Here is a 16,376-nt window from a genome sequence, read left to right on the forward strand (position 1 = left end):
ATTCTTTTGCAATCACAGTGTCGACCCATCACACTTGTTCTTTCCTTGGTGCGTAATCGGGTTTCTATCACTCACTTGTCCAAGTATCCTTCTTACTCCTATGATTAAAGATTTCCAATTGTTTTATTTCCAAAGGTTCTCCTCTTCCTTCGACTAACCCGTTAGTATACCTTTTCTACTTTCTCCCTTACCCATCCTTGGGTTTCTTCATCCTCAAACACTTTTCTTCTTTTGCCATTTGTGGCATTGGCTCTGAAGTTTACGATTTTTTTTATTTTAAGCTCGCAAATCCGTTTCATTTCTAAGTCATCCTTTCAGGAGAACACTTCTATGTCCGAGGTAATCACATTAACGCGACTGCATATTTGTCTTTTTATATACCAAATCTCCTAACATCGTCACAAGGCTTTGTCATTCTTTCTCTTACTCCACATTCCTTGTCGTGGTCACTATTCCTTCAGTCCCACTTATTGAAATTGGTTCTCGAACCTCACACATTCCCTTTTCGTTCCATATTCCCACACTTTATCCCTTTCACGTGCCTAGCCTTGAATTTCTATCCAAACAGTCTCGTGTTTTGTCGGTAGTTTTTTTTTCCGGGCTTTTTTCACTAAGGTTTCTTACCTTTCATCTCTTTCCGACATTTTGATCTCCCTGTCTTCCATTAACTCACTCTCTTTCTTTTCCAAATATCATTGTATTAAAATTTCTAGTCTTAACCTGTCGTAAAATAACATCAGCTTACCTTATAATACTTGTGCCGTTTATTCTTGTCGTCACTTGAACTTCGGTATCCTTACATTGTTTGATGTCTTCCATACCGTAGCACCAGTCGCTGGGGCACACACATGCCCACCGAGGCAATCACATATGGGATATCCTACACACTTATATATATGTATAATTATTACTACCTTGCCCACAAAATATCTCCAAACGCTATTCAAGCCTATCCAAATTTTTATAGTTGTGACGCACTCTCTGTCTCTTCACCAGTCTAGTCAGCCTCGTCCCGCGCGACCTCTGATGGTCTCCAACCACCCCGTATACTCTAGTTTCCCTTAGGTTACTTTAACTTCTCATTTGTCTCTTATGTCTGGATATATAGAATTTCTTGCATACTTCCCAGGGGGTCACCCATCCTAAAATTGCTCCCACCTTAGCACGCTTAACCTCGAAACTTTGGTGGAATCCGGTGCCTTAATGCTGATATAATTGTGTCCGCTTCCACACATGACCTTTATTACATGATCTAGAGCAAATTGAAGCCTTACAGATTCCGAGACATTTTCGTAACACGTCCTTTCTTTTACAATTACTGTTTTACCCTTTTCAATTCCCAATGTTCACCTCCCACCTGTGTGTATGACTACTGCCTGTCCTGGGCTTCCAGATTCCCGATGGTAGCACATATACCTTTATCGCCGTTACTTGTGAATGCTTCGGGTATCAGCCTATTCGGATTTCCACTCACCATCCTTAGATAATAATTTACAGCAAAACTGATTGTCGACTTTCTCTGAATCCTCCAACAGACTTTGTTCCCATTAAACCTCGAATGTTATCCATTTTAATCCTTCAGATTGTTAATCGTCGTTCTTGCTAGTATTCTTCCTGTCATGCCAAATCCATAACTCTTCTGAAACAGTGCATCCCACTTATTATCCATTTTACGATATTCCCTTTTCACGCTCCTTCCCATTAGGCGTACCAGATCAAATAACCTGATTTTGAAAAAACAATCTGACCGGGTCTCCTCTACCATCCTTACTATTCAGAATCTGTACATAGCAAATATTGACAATACCTCACAGAACATACGGCTATATGACGCATTCCATCCATCCAGGGCTTCCAGTTTCCAGATGATAGAACAAGTATATCAAGTCCTTCTTTTATAACTTTCCATTTAATCACTTACCTCCCTCCCTCATTTCCTATGACTTGGCTCTATCACACGATCTATGACAGAAAGAAGGTCAATAATCCCAAGATGCCGCGTAGCCTCCTGTTTATAAATGTGGCGCGCTTCACACCATAAACAAGACTCTACCGGACACGACTTTTCAGACAACCCCTAGGACAACCTGCTCTGATACCACTTTGTCACACCCTAATCTTGATCAGGGTGTGATGGGCACCCGACCCTTACTTAGGGCCGAGCGAACCCTCAGACTCTTAGTGCACACATAATCTTCTTAGACTTTTTAAATCAAATAAAGATCCAATACATGGTACATTTTTTTTTCCAGAAACATTCTTTTTATCATTCTCAAGTCTAACAAAATCTGTAATCACATGGAAGTTACATCGTAACACAAAATGACACATCGGCTGATGGAGCCACTTACAGACTGACTACCAATACCCACGACTCTGTCTGCAAAGTCTATAACATCAATCCAGAAATCAGAACGTACATATACTCTGACTCGGCACACTCTAGAAGCAAATGGAGCTCGCCAATCTTGCTGAAACATCTTCTGACGAATCTTCTACTCATCTGTATGTACCTACGTGGCATAAAACGTAGCCCCCGAAGAAGAGGGGTCAGTACGGAATATGTACTGAGTATATAAGGCATGAAATACAACTGAAAAGATCATAACTGCAATAGAGATTCCAGGAGTCAAGTATCATAACCAAGAAACTACTGTACCTGTGTAGTACGGAACAGAATCAAACATTTTCATGTCACATACCGTACCCGGCCCATTCTGGGACCCGGTGAATGAAACCATGTCATTATGTCGTCATGAAAACATGTATACATATACCGTACCCGGCCCGTTATGGGACTCGGTGAATGAAATTATGCGCGCGAACATCATATATCATATACATACCGTACCCGGCACATTAAGGGACTCGGTGAATAGAATCATTTTATCATGCTTTAATATCATCATGCATGCATATACATATACATATACATACCGTACCCGGCCCTCTAGTGAGGGACTCGGTGAATGAAGTCATACCGTACCCGGCCCATTAAGGGACTCGGTAAATGAAATCATGTACACATATACCGTACCCGGCCCATCATGGGACTCGGTGCCATAATCATATCATCATATACATATACCATACCCGGCCCTCTAACGAGGGACTCGGTGAACAATGCAGAGGAATACGCACGATAACATATCCTGGCCCGGGCTCAGTGAAATCCAAACTGAGGCTTGCACGAACAGAATAATGCGAAACCATATGCACATAAATCAAGACCCGATAGACAAGTATACTTACCGACTCCTGAAGGCTCAGAAACAAGTTTAGGGTCAATCCGACTTAGTATGAGAAAGTTACGGACGTTTGAAGTACAGAACCTTCTACGAGCATTTCAGAAGCCATTTTTGACGAACCGAAGCAACAATCATGTTAGGTACCTTTCGGATATCACTATGGATCACATCAATGTGCCGACATCATATATCATATATACATATAACAGATTCATGCATGCATACTGTTACGCGGCGCCTTCTTGAGGCTTCTTGGAAAGGCGACGTAAGGCTAAGCAACCGATGATTCCAAGGTTACTGTCCGCCAATCGGGGTCCCCTCCGCACGCTAGACGAGACTGTCAGTGCCGTGCGGGAAAACCAATGTCAAGAGCAATTGAGAGAACAGGAAAGTGAATTGAGAAAAGAGTTGTTTGCATTAATGAAAGCTATTACAAAGAAAGCAAACGGTGTCGAGGGGGAGAGACACCAGTACAGAGAATTGATTGCTTGCTTGAAAGTTTTGATTGCTTGATCCCCCCTAATAATGCTTTAAAAATAAAAACCCAAGTCATGGAACTAGACATAGACTTGCTAGAGAATCACAACCAAAAATACATAAAGTAAACTACTCTATAAATACAACAAAAGAGACCTAACTAGAGCAGGTCCATGTGCACCCTTGGTCGCAGCACTGCCGTGCGCGCAGGGCATGGTGCGCGCGCGCACTGGGGCACAGGCACTAGGCGCTGAGCGCTGGCACTGTAGCAGACCTGCATTGTCACTGGGCGCTGGGCACGCGTTGAGGCACGGCCAGCGCACCGGCGCGAGCGAGGGACATTGATGGGGTGACATTGGCAGAAGCAACCTTGTCACTTGGGGCGTCCGAGACCACGGGGCGGTCCATGGCGCTAGGCGCTGAGAGGCTTGCCATGGCGCCATGGGGCGCACCCAAGGGGTCATGGGGCATGGCTGGAAAGCCGCCCATGCATACTCATGGAACATTATACAGTGTATTGCTGCGGAACATGCAGCCCGATCCATGAATATAATATTTTACTGCCGAGGAACGTTCGGCCCGATCCAAGACTATATGCAAAAATTAGAAACATTAATACTTATAGAATCATTTTAAGAACATGAACTCTTATACTTGGCTCATTATCCAATTATGTAATAGTCTCAACCATACTAAGTATACTCATATCAGTATGTCAATAGGAATCGTACACAAACTCGGAGGATTATCAAATAGAGCTTCGGAATCAAGGATACGTATCGAAACCATATGAAGTGACTTATGGAGATCAAAAATATTAGCCATCCTAGTGGCTCTAAGAATAGAAATCTTTTTGGAACCATACATATACGTCATTTACTTGTTCATAAAGATCATGCCAGAAGAAAGAAAGGGGAAGCCTTACATACCTTGCCCGCTTCCTACACTAATCCAAATTTGAGTCTTTGGCTCGCATGATCTACAACAATATCCGTACATAGCAAACATTAGCCATAAACACTTAGGAGTCCAATTCCAAACCAAGACTTTATTTACAAAAATTTCGGCAGCATTTCCCCTATAAATTCAACAACCACGAGAATTCAACTCGGCCAAATCATCGACAACAATACCAATAGTCACTCTAACAATATCAACAATCAATTCAAGAACGCTTCAACACTCCGCATGACATTTCAAACGGCCAAACCAACACACTACCCAAAACCTTCCAAATTCAACAAGAACAATAACAGCACATTTCTTTCTTTCAAATTCATAAACTACACCAACAATTTACACACTAACAACATTGTTTTCCATGAATACAAGAAGACTATATTCGAATCACATTAACTTCTAAACAACTTTCCAACGCTTACAACTTCAACAAGAGTTATTAAACTTTCATTTCCACCATAGAATTCATTACAACAACAACCAAAATACTAGATAAGATTAATTCACTCTCTTCTATACCATACCATAACCACACGGCCACAACTATATATTCATATTTTCATGATTTTCATTCATCTCTACACACTACAACATGCATAAACCTTCCATAACATATAAAAGTATAAGAATTCTTACCTTTTTCCTTTATTTCCCACTTGACTAGAAATTTGACTTGCAATAAAGAGTAGTTTTCTTGCTCCAACAATTATGCCACGTTAAAGAGGACTTTTGAATTAGTAGGAATACTAGAAGAATCAATTTTTTTGGATCAAGATTGATAGCTTCCAAATTTTTCTCTTCTTTCTCTTCTTGGCCGAAAGGCCCCCTCCCTTTGTTTTTCTTCAAAGTTCTTGAAAACTCTAAGGATAAGAATGAAAAATAAGCTCTCTTTTTCATCTTTTATGAAATAACATTGGGCCACCTTGTGGGCCTTGGCCCACTTCATGTTGGCCGGCCTCTTGGCCATTTTCTTAAGCCCAAATCTCTTTTTTTTGTATCTAGTCTTGTGATTCATGAAAAATAATTTTCCAAATTCCTAATTTGCCTTAGCCTTCCTCCATATTTCCATGAGTCATCTTGCGTATTTCCCTTTTTGCCCTTAGCCTTTCTTAATATTTCCATACTAATAATATTCATAAACAACTTGTGCATTAAAATAATTTTGGAAAATGGTCTTGCCCTTAACTTACCACGACTATCTCGAATTATCCGATCGTACAAAATACGGGCTATAACAAGAACGTAATATCATAGGCCACACCTCCTCCCCCTTTCAAGTGTGCCTTTCACTGTACCTCTAAGGACTAAAAGTGAAGTCATAATACAAGTACGACTGAGCAACAGGATTCTCAATAATATGATGACAATTTGCCTCTTCTTGGGCCTTACTAAACTAGTACTACTAGGACAGGAAATCATAAGTTCTGTATATGGGGAAAATACCATGGCCGGGGTACGGGAACATCAACTGTATTTCTCTTAGTACTTATAAGAATAGAATAATATGGAAACTCTCTTACTCGTTTATCGGTTAATATCATAGGATCATGCCAAGAAAAAGAAAAAATAACCTTAACATACCTTGACATATATCAAATCGCCCAACTTCTACTTCTTGAAATTGTAAATCTACAATTAAGATAACATAAGCCTTAATTAGGCTACTTGCTTTGCTTACTAATCATCCCTAAGCACGTATAAAGCTTAACGAATCATAGATGACCATCTCCTTTATAAGCTTACAATGATAGCGCCTATATATATCCAAATACACGTAAATCCATCCTTAATCATTTCTTTAAAATAGTCTCATGTCACTGCCTTGGTCTTCATCAGTCTATCACTTCCACAAATACCCTTTCTTTACCTAGAATCACTAAAGCTCTTGATAGAAAACTCAAATACAAGGGTAGGAATCATTTACATACCGTGAGGGGTCAAGAATTCCAAGAATCACTTCAAATTCAAATCCCTAGGCTTCCCATCCATTGAGAAACCCTAGAAACAACCTTCTTCTTCACAAGCTCGGGTTTACGGGGTCCGGATCTTGTCAAATCTTCACTACTATTCCATTAATGTTGGGAGATCAAAATATTAGGGTTTTCTGATCTAGAAAAGAGAGAAATAAGACATAAAGTTGTGGACCATGTATTTATACTCGGAGAATTAAATGCTTCAGTGGTTCGGTTTGGCGAGCGGGTCGACGGTCCGTCGACTTGCTCGTCAACCTACGCCTGCAGAATGCATGGCTGTGGAACCCTGTCGACGCCGCACAATGACGGACCGTCAACAGGTTCGACGACCCGTCGATTTTGACTTGTGTCAGCATACTTTTCTAATTCGGATCAGTTCGTGTCGATTCGATTCGTTCAACTTCAAATCCTGTAAATAACCAGGAATACCTGCTGGTACCATTGGACACGGGGTGGGACACTTCCTATCTCTAAAACTCAAGCTCGGGTCTCAATTGCCAAGGAATACCTAAGTAGGAAATCATAAGTTCTACCACTACGAGGACGAGGGGTGTAACATTCTTTCCCTCTTAGGAACATTCGTCCTCGAATGTTCAAAAAATCCTGGGTTATAGAAATTTCGGCATAGTTTCCCCTGTACTTATATCAATCCGTCCTATACGCAACAACCCAAAATAATTCCTCACAGGGACATATACTATAACATACAATACTATGGCCCACACGACCAATCACGATAACTGAAATGAAATAATACCTGAGAAAAGTGATGCCTCTGACTTCACCTCCTGTACTGCTGGGAACAAATGCGGGTACTTAATCTTCATCGCTTCTTCCGCTTCCCAAGTCATTTCTTCAACCTTCTTATTCCTCCACAAGACTTTAACGGAGGATACATCATTTTTTCGCAACTGGCGGACCTGTCTGTCCAATATAGCCACTCTAGTCTCTTCGTATGATAACTGTTGGGTCACCTGGATATCATTCACTGGTACAACTCTTGAAGGATCTTCGATACAATTACGAAGCATTGATACATGAAATACTGGATGTACCGATTCTAACTCAGAAGGCAATTCTAGCTCATATGCAACTGTACCCACTCTACGAATGATCTTATATGGCCCAATATATCGAGGGCACAACTTACCCTTATTACCAAACCTCATCACTCCCTTCATAGGCGAAACTTTCAGGAACACCCAGTCGCCCAACTAAAACTCTAGCTTACGTCGCCGATTATCCGGATAGGATTTCTGTCGGCTCTGAGCTGTTAGTAATCTCTCTCTAATCACTTTCACCTTATCAACTGCTTGCTGAATTAAGTCTGTGCCTAGTAACTGATTCTCCCCAATATCAAACCATCCTATGGGCGATCTACACCTCCGCCCATATAAGGCCTCATAAGGAGCCATCTGAATACTGGAATGGTAACTATTGTTATATGCGAACTCGATAAGAGGCAAATGATCCTCCCAATTGCCCTGAAAGTCAAGCACACAAGCTCTAAGCATATCCTCAAGGGTCTGTATAGTACGCTCTGCTTGTCCATCCGTCTGCGGGTGGAATGCGGTGCTAAGACTCACCTGAGTTCCCAATCCCTGCTGGAAGGACTTCCAGAATCTGGTTGTAAACTGTGCTCCCTTATCTGGAATAATGGCTAAAGGAACACCATGGATCGTCCAATCTCCCTAAGATAAAGCCTCGTATAATCCTCGGCTGCATAAGTAGTTCTGACAGGCTGAAACTGAGCTGACTTTGTGAGCCTATCAACTATGACCCATATCGAATCACACTTCCGCTGAGTACGGGGCAACCCTATAATAAAGTCTATTTTAATTACCTCCCACTTCCATGTCGGAATCCCCATAGCCTGCAATAGACCTCCAGGCTTCTGGTGCTCTATTTTGACTTGCTGACAATTTGGACACTGAGCGACAAATTCTGCTATATCTCTTTTCATACCATCCCACCAATAAACTTCCTTGAGATCATGGTACATCTTTGTTGAGCCTGGATGAATAGAATAGCGGGAGTAATGTGCCTCCCCCATAATCTGCTGACGAAGTCCTGCAACACTAGGGATATACAATCTACCTCGATATCTGAGTACCCCATCACCTGTGATCACAAAGGGTATATTTTCTTTCTGAGGTGCTGTATCTCGGTAATGAACTAGAACAGGATTCTCGTACTGACGCTCCTTTATCTCAACTACCAAGGATGATACTGATGTGTCTTGAACAGTAACTCCTACATCACCAGAGTCTAGCAATTGAACTCCGAGGCTAACCAATCGATGAACCTCAGGAACCATTTCTCTTCTCTCTGGCGATACGTGAGACAAGCTACCATAGATTTACGACTGAGGGCATCAACTACCACATTAGCCTTCTCGGGATGATAGAGAATATCCACATCATAATCTTTTAACCTCTCTAACCATCGCCTCTGATGCAAGTTCAAATCCATCTGTGTAAAGATGTACTGGAGACTCTTATGATCAGTATAGATATCAACATGGACACCACTCAAGTACTGCCTCCATATCTTCAAGGCATGAATCACTGCTGCCAACTCAAGATCGTGGGTTGGATAATTCCTCTTGTGCTTCTTCAACTGCCTAGAAGCATAGGCGACAACCTTACCGTGCTGCATCAATACACAACCCAATCCAATACCCGAAGCATCACAATATACCACATAGCTGTCTGCTCCTTTTGGAAGAGTTAAAACTAGTGCTGAAGTTAGCTTATCTTTCAACGTCTGAAAGATTTGCTCACAAGGGTCGATCCATTGGAACTTAAGTGATTTCTGAGTCAATTTGGTCAATGGGGCTGAAAGAGAGGAAACTCCTTCTACAAATCTTCTATAGTAACCTGCCAAGCCCAAGAAACTACGTATCTCCATTGGTGCCGTGGGCCTTGGCCATTTCTTCACAGCCTCAATATTTTGAGCATCCACTCTAACACCTTCTTCTGAAATAATGTGACCTAGAAAAGCCACAAAGTTCAACCAGAACTCACACTTAGAAAACTTAGCATACCACTCTTTACCTCGGAGAATCCCAAGCACAGCCCGCAGATGTTCTGCATGATCGGCCTCTGACAGCGAATAGACCAGAATATCATCTATGAACACAATCACGAACAAATCTAAAAAGGGCCTGAACACACGATTCATCAAATCCATGAATACGGCTAGGGCATTAATTAGCCCGAACGATATAACACGGAACTCATAGTGGCCATATTTAGTCTGGAATGCCGTCTTCAGAATGTCTTCTTCCTTCACCCTAACCTGGTGGTATCCTGACCTTAAGTCTATCTTCGAGAAATACTTGACACCTTGCAACTGATCAAATAAATCATCAATCCTCGGGAGCGGATACTTATTCTTTACAGTCACCTTATTCAATTGCATGTAATCAATACAAATTCGCAAAGAGCCATCCTTCTTTCTCACAAATAACACTAGGGCTCCCACGGCGATGTACTAGGCCTAAAAAGCCCTTCTCAAACAAATCTTTCAACTGCTCCTTCAATTCCTTCAACTCCGCAGGTGCCATCCTATAAGGAGGAATAGATATTGGCTGAGTGTCTGGCAATAGGTCAATGGAAAAATTGATCTCCCTCTCTGGGGGAATGCCTGGAAGCTCATCAGGAAACACTTCTGGGAACTCATTAACCACAAGGACAGACTGAAGAGTTGGCGACTCTGCTTGCACATCTTGAACTCGAATTAGGTGAAAAATACACCCTTTTCTGATCATCTTCTTTGCGTTAAGGTAGGAAATAAACCTGCCCCTCGGCGAAGCAGCATTACCGTTCCACTATAGGACGGGCTCGCCGGGAAACTGAAATCGAACTATCTTTATTCTGCAATGAACATTAGCATAACAGGAAGCCAATCAATCCATTCCCATAATAACGTCGAAATCAATCATATCTAGCTCAATCAAATCCTCTACAGTGTGGCGATCATAAACTATAACAACACCGTCCCGATATACTCGCCTAGCTATAACCAGATCGCCAACTGGCGTAGACACCTCAAATGGTTTAATCGACTAGGGTTCTATCCCAAACTTACTAGCGACAAATGGAGTAACATATGATAAAGTGGAACCTGGGTCAATCAGTGCATAAACATCATGGAAACCGATAACATACCTGTAACAACATCGGGAGACGTCTCGCTGTCCTTTCTACCAGCCAATGCATACACGCGGTGCTGAGGACTGCTCGAGCTAGACGCTCCACTCCTCCTTCTACCTCGCCCTACTGGCGTCTGAAAAACTTGCCCTGAAGGGCGCACTGCATAAGAAGAAGAACCAGCTATAGACCCTGTAGGCTGATCGGTGCCCATGCCACCTCCTAACGGATAATTCCTCATCAGATGACCTGGTCGGCAACAAGAATAACAGGTATTTGATCCCAATCGGCACTGCCCGACATATAACCTACCACAGTGGCCACACCATGGTAAGGGTGGTCTCATCTGTCCTGACTCTAGTCTGTACTGGGAGCCTGATGCTCTAGAACTCTGGGTCGCTCCGGAATAAGAAGCCCGATCAAACCTCGGGCCTGAAAACCACGGAGGTGCACTCTCTACCGAATGATATGAATACTGGGAATGCTGCTGCCTTTGTCCTCCCCTGGACTCACATCCAATGTCGAAAGATTTAGCCCTCTTACCATGGCCTCGGTCACGTTCATGCTCTGCCTCCCCTCAGACGCTTGTGATCTTCTAGATTCTTTGCATACGCCTCTATACGAGAGATATCCATGCCTGGCTGTAATGCAGCAGTCGTACAAGCATCTATCAAATGTGGCCCTAAACCAGCCACAGAACGGTGAACTCTGTCCTCCATCTCAACCACCATGGCTGGGGCATATCTAGCTATAGAATCGAAATACACACAATACTCTTAGACACTTATGTTGCCCTGCTCAATACGTAGAAATTTGTCTTCTCGGGCTCGCCTGACCTCAGGAGGCAAATAATGGCGGATAAAAGCATCCGCAAACTCTCGCCACACAGCTGGAGGAGAACTCTCTCCCCTAGACAACTCCCAAGTCTGATACCACTGTACTGCAATGTCGCGAAGTCTATACGAAGCTATCTCCGCCGACTCAACCTCACCTGCATGCATAACCCTCAAAGTCCTCTGCATACCATTAATGAAATCTTAGGGATCCATATTCTGCTTTATCACTGAAAATTCTAGAGAATCTAACTCAAGGAAGGTCTTAACCCTCGAACTACCAGCTCTCTGCCGCTGAGCCTGAGCGGCTACTAATCTGGTCAATAACTGAACAGCTTCCCGCACATTCTGGCCCGGTGCATCTGGCTGAGGAACTGGGACGGGTGCTGGAGACGGTGTATGCGATGTCTCAGATGGGCTCTCACTCTAAACCTCAGCCTGAGACCTAGTGTCCTGCCGAGTACGGCTAGTGGCCTCTCTTGTGGCTTTCTTGCCTTTCTGGGCAGCTGTAGCTTTCTTGGGAGGCATTGCTGAAATCATAACAATTCATCAGAAAGCGAATGCCTAATACATGGCTCTATCGCAAAACATAGGAGAGAAAGAATGAAATCATCCTAAATGTCCTGTAGCCTCCTGTTTATAAGTGTGGCGCACAACACGCCCATAAACAAGACTCTACTAGACACGGACTGTAGACAACCATAGGATGAACTGCTCTGATACCACGTCTGTCACGACCTAAACCGATGAGCCGTGATGGGAGTCTGACCTCTAGCGACCAAACACCCCTAAACACTTATCTGAAACATACTGAACATCAATAGCACATAAATGGCACAAACTAATCTCATAAAGAGGAAACATCCGAAATCTGTATAATCTGTATATACATATAAACATAACATGCAGAAGAACAGTGCAAGCCAGCTAGGCTGCCATATATACTGTACACAAAAGAATATAAGCCGACAGGGCTATATCATCTGACTACTGCATACAACTGTCTACAAACCTCTACTGGAAAAAAAACTGTAAAAAGGACGGGACAGGGCCCCATCATACCCATCTGTATACATCCCAAAATAATGGCCTACCAAAATACACTGCAACTCCGGATCGAATGGAGTGCACTGATTGCTGCTGTATAAGGGTCCTACTAAGCTGGACCACCTCCCTGTCTACCTGTACTTGCGGGCATGAACGCAACCCCTCGAGAAATGGGGAGTCAATACGGATAATGTACTGAATATGTAAGGGATATAGACAACATGTATAAATATGTACATAAATCATGAATAAGATTTGAACTCATAAGCTGAAATGACTATCTGCATAAATCTGTATGAACTATTATTTGTCTGCATCTGGCTGAATCTGTATGTCGGAAATTATGGACATGTGTATATATATAACTAGTAGGTACACACCTCATCGTCACATTACATCCCACACCTTCACCCCCTGTCAAGTGTGCCTTTCTCATGTATATACTCCAACATCACAGGCCACTCATGGACCACTCATAGGCCACAGCTTCACCCCCTGTCAAGTGTGCCTTTCGCTGTACCTCTAAGGACTGAAAGTGAATGCATAATACAAGTAAGACTGAGCAACAGGATTCTCAATAATATGATGACAATTTTCCTCTTCATGGGCCTTACTAAACTAGTACTACTAGGACAGGAAATCATAAGTTCTGTATATGGGGAAAATACCATGGCTGGGGTACGAGAACATCAACTGTATTTCTCTTAGTATTTATAAGAATAGAGTAATATGTAAACTCTCTTACTCATTTATCGGTTCATATCCTAGGATCATGCCATGAAAAAGAAGGAACAACCTTAACATACCTTGACGTATATCAAATCGCCCAACTTCTACTTCTTGAACTTGTAAATCTACAATTAAGATAACATAAGCCTTAATTCGGCTACTTGCTTTGCTTACTAGTCATCCCCAAGCATGTATAAAGCTTAACGAATCATAGATGACCATCTCCTTTATAAGGTTACAATGATAGAGCCTATATATATATATATATATATCCAAATACAAGTAAATCCATCCCTAATCATTGCTTTAAAATAGTCTCATGTCACTACCTTGCTCTTCACCAATCTATCACTTCCACAAATACCTTTTCTTTACCTAGAATAACTAAAGCTCTTGATAGAAAACTCAAATACAAGGGTAGGAATCATTTACATACCTTGAGGGGTCAAGAATTCCAAGAATCACTTTAACTTCAAATCCCTAGGCTTCCCATCCTTGGAGAAACCCTACAAACAACCTTCTTTTTTACAAGCTCGGGTTTACGGGGTCCGGATCTTGTCAAATCTTCATTACTATGCCATAAATGTTGGGAGAGCAAAATATTAGGGTTTTCTGATCTGGGAAAGAGAGAAATCAGACATAAAGTCATGGACCATGTATATATACTCGGAGAATTAAATGCTTCAGTGGTCCGGTTCGACGAGCGGGTCGGCGGCCCGTCGACGTGTCGCGGTCCGTCGACTGGCTCGTCGACCTACGCCTGTAGAATGCATGGCTGCGGAACCCTGTCGATGCCGGACAACGATGGCCCGTCGATAGGTTCGACGACCCATCGATCTTGATTGGTGTCTGCAGACTTTTCTAATTCAGTTCAGGTCGCGTCAATTCGATTCGTTCAACTTCAAATCCTGTAAATCACCAGGAATACCTGCCGGTACCATTGCACATGGGGTGAGACACTTCCTATCTCCAAAACTCAGGCTAGTGTCTCAATTCCCAAGGCATACCCAACTAGGAAATAATAACACACAATTAAGAAAAAGGGAAACCTGATAACACGACTCTATCACACAATCTAAAATAAGAAAGAAGCTAATTTATTCCTAAATGCCCTGTAGCCTCCTGCTTATAAGTGTGGCGTGCTTCACACCCATAAACAGGACTCTACCCACTTTTTTCACGATCCAGCCAGAGGTCCATGACGGGTACTCGGTACTAGCCTACCGAGCACCTCTAGTCTAACATTCCATAGCCATTTCTAAGTGGGCCATATAGACAGCTCATGAATATCATACTTAGTAGAATCATCAACAACAATGTCCATAATCATAAGCCAACAAGACTATCGAAATATTATCAACAAAAAGAAGTGAAGAAGCTATTAAACATCTAACAGCATACATATGTCTACGAGCCTCTAAGTAGAATATATTAATCCATAAGACGGGGCAGGATTTCGCCATGCCCAAGCATATATGTACAACGGAGTAGTACCGAAAGACTGGAACTCCGGAACAACTGGAGCACTTCTGAGATGCCGCTGATGGAGCTCCTAGGGATTAGACCCGTCTATCTATCTACCTGCGGGCAGGAATGCAGCGTCCACAAAAGAGGACATAGAACATAACATGAGATAAGGATAACCTGTATGTATAATTTCGTCTTAAGGCGAATATCATGCATGCTTAGCCTTTTTACAAAAAATGTTTTCCATACTTATAAAACATAATGGTGCTGCAGAACGTGCAGCCCGATCCGTAAATATATTATATTGCTGCAAAACGTACAGCCCGATCCATATATATATATATATATATATATATATATATATATATATATATATATATATATATATATATATTATATTGTTGCGGAACGTGCAGCCGATCCATGCCTATATATCCCACGTTCGGGCATTCCGCGTCCGGAACGATACCATCATATACCAACTGATCAGGTGGCTATGCGTATATAACGCATCGCCCTTTCCCCATATCCCATATATACATAGCTAATATACATATATAATATAAGTACCATGCATGAGAGCCCAAATAAGAGTTACCACTTTATCGGGGTAACGTAAGGTTCGTAACCTCCGATTTATGTTATGGAACAATCATCATCGCTATATCTAACCTCGAAGGAACAATTACTATAAGTTAAGATCAAAGATAATGAGTACAATGAATGATATCATGAAATATACTCAATAATCTCATGATAGCATAAAACCCATAAACTTTGAAACTTCTAGAAATAGGATCATCATCATCATTATCATCATAGAAACATCTATCTTTGGTATCATTAGAACTTGAGAATCATGAACTTCTAGCTTTTGGGGAATAGGGACGTTATGGAAAACATACATGGAATCATAACACAGAAATCATGCCTTTTGAAAGAAAGGGACTAGCCTTTACCATACCTTTTTTTCTCCTACTGCTTACGCTTATCCTCCCGAGCTCGTAAATCTACATTTGACAAAATTCATACTATCGTTAGACTTATCATCGTATACTTATATTAAGCTTTCAAATTAAACTACTTCATATCCTGCCGAAAATCGGGTAGCATCTTCCCTGTTTATATGCCTAGCCTGAAATCATAATCCAATAACCAACAATAACAACAAAAATACCAACATCAACAACAACATTATCAATACCAATATGCTCCATAAAACATCCCTCATGATGTTTTCAAAATTTCTCAACTAACCAACTTGTTATATGATTATTTAATAACTTTATCTCCGTAAAGGAACCTAAATCAATATCAATAAAGGAAGATTCATACCTTACTTCTTCTATAACAACAATATCTTCACTTTCCACCTTGAGTTCAAGCTAAGACTCGCTGCAATACGATTTTATAACTGCAACTATACCCTATCCGAACCTAAATCATGGGATTATGCTTGATTTGGGCTTAAAATTTGATGTTGGAAGT

The sequence above is a fragment of the Lycium barbarum genome, chromosome 9, assembly GCF_019175385.1.
Source record: "Lycium barbarum isolate Lr01 chromosome 9, ASM1917538v2, whole genome shotgun sequence".
Taxonomy (NCBI): domain Eukaryota; kingdom Viridiplantae; phylum Streptophyta; class Magnoliopsida; order Solanales; family Solanaceae; genus Lycium; species Lycium barbarum.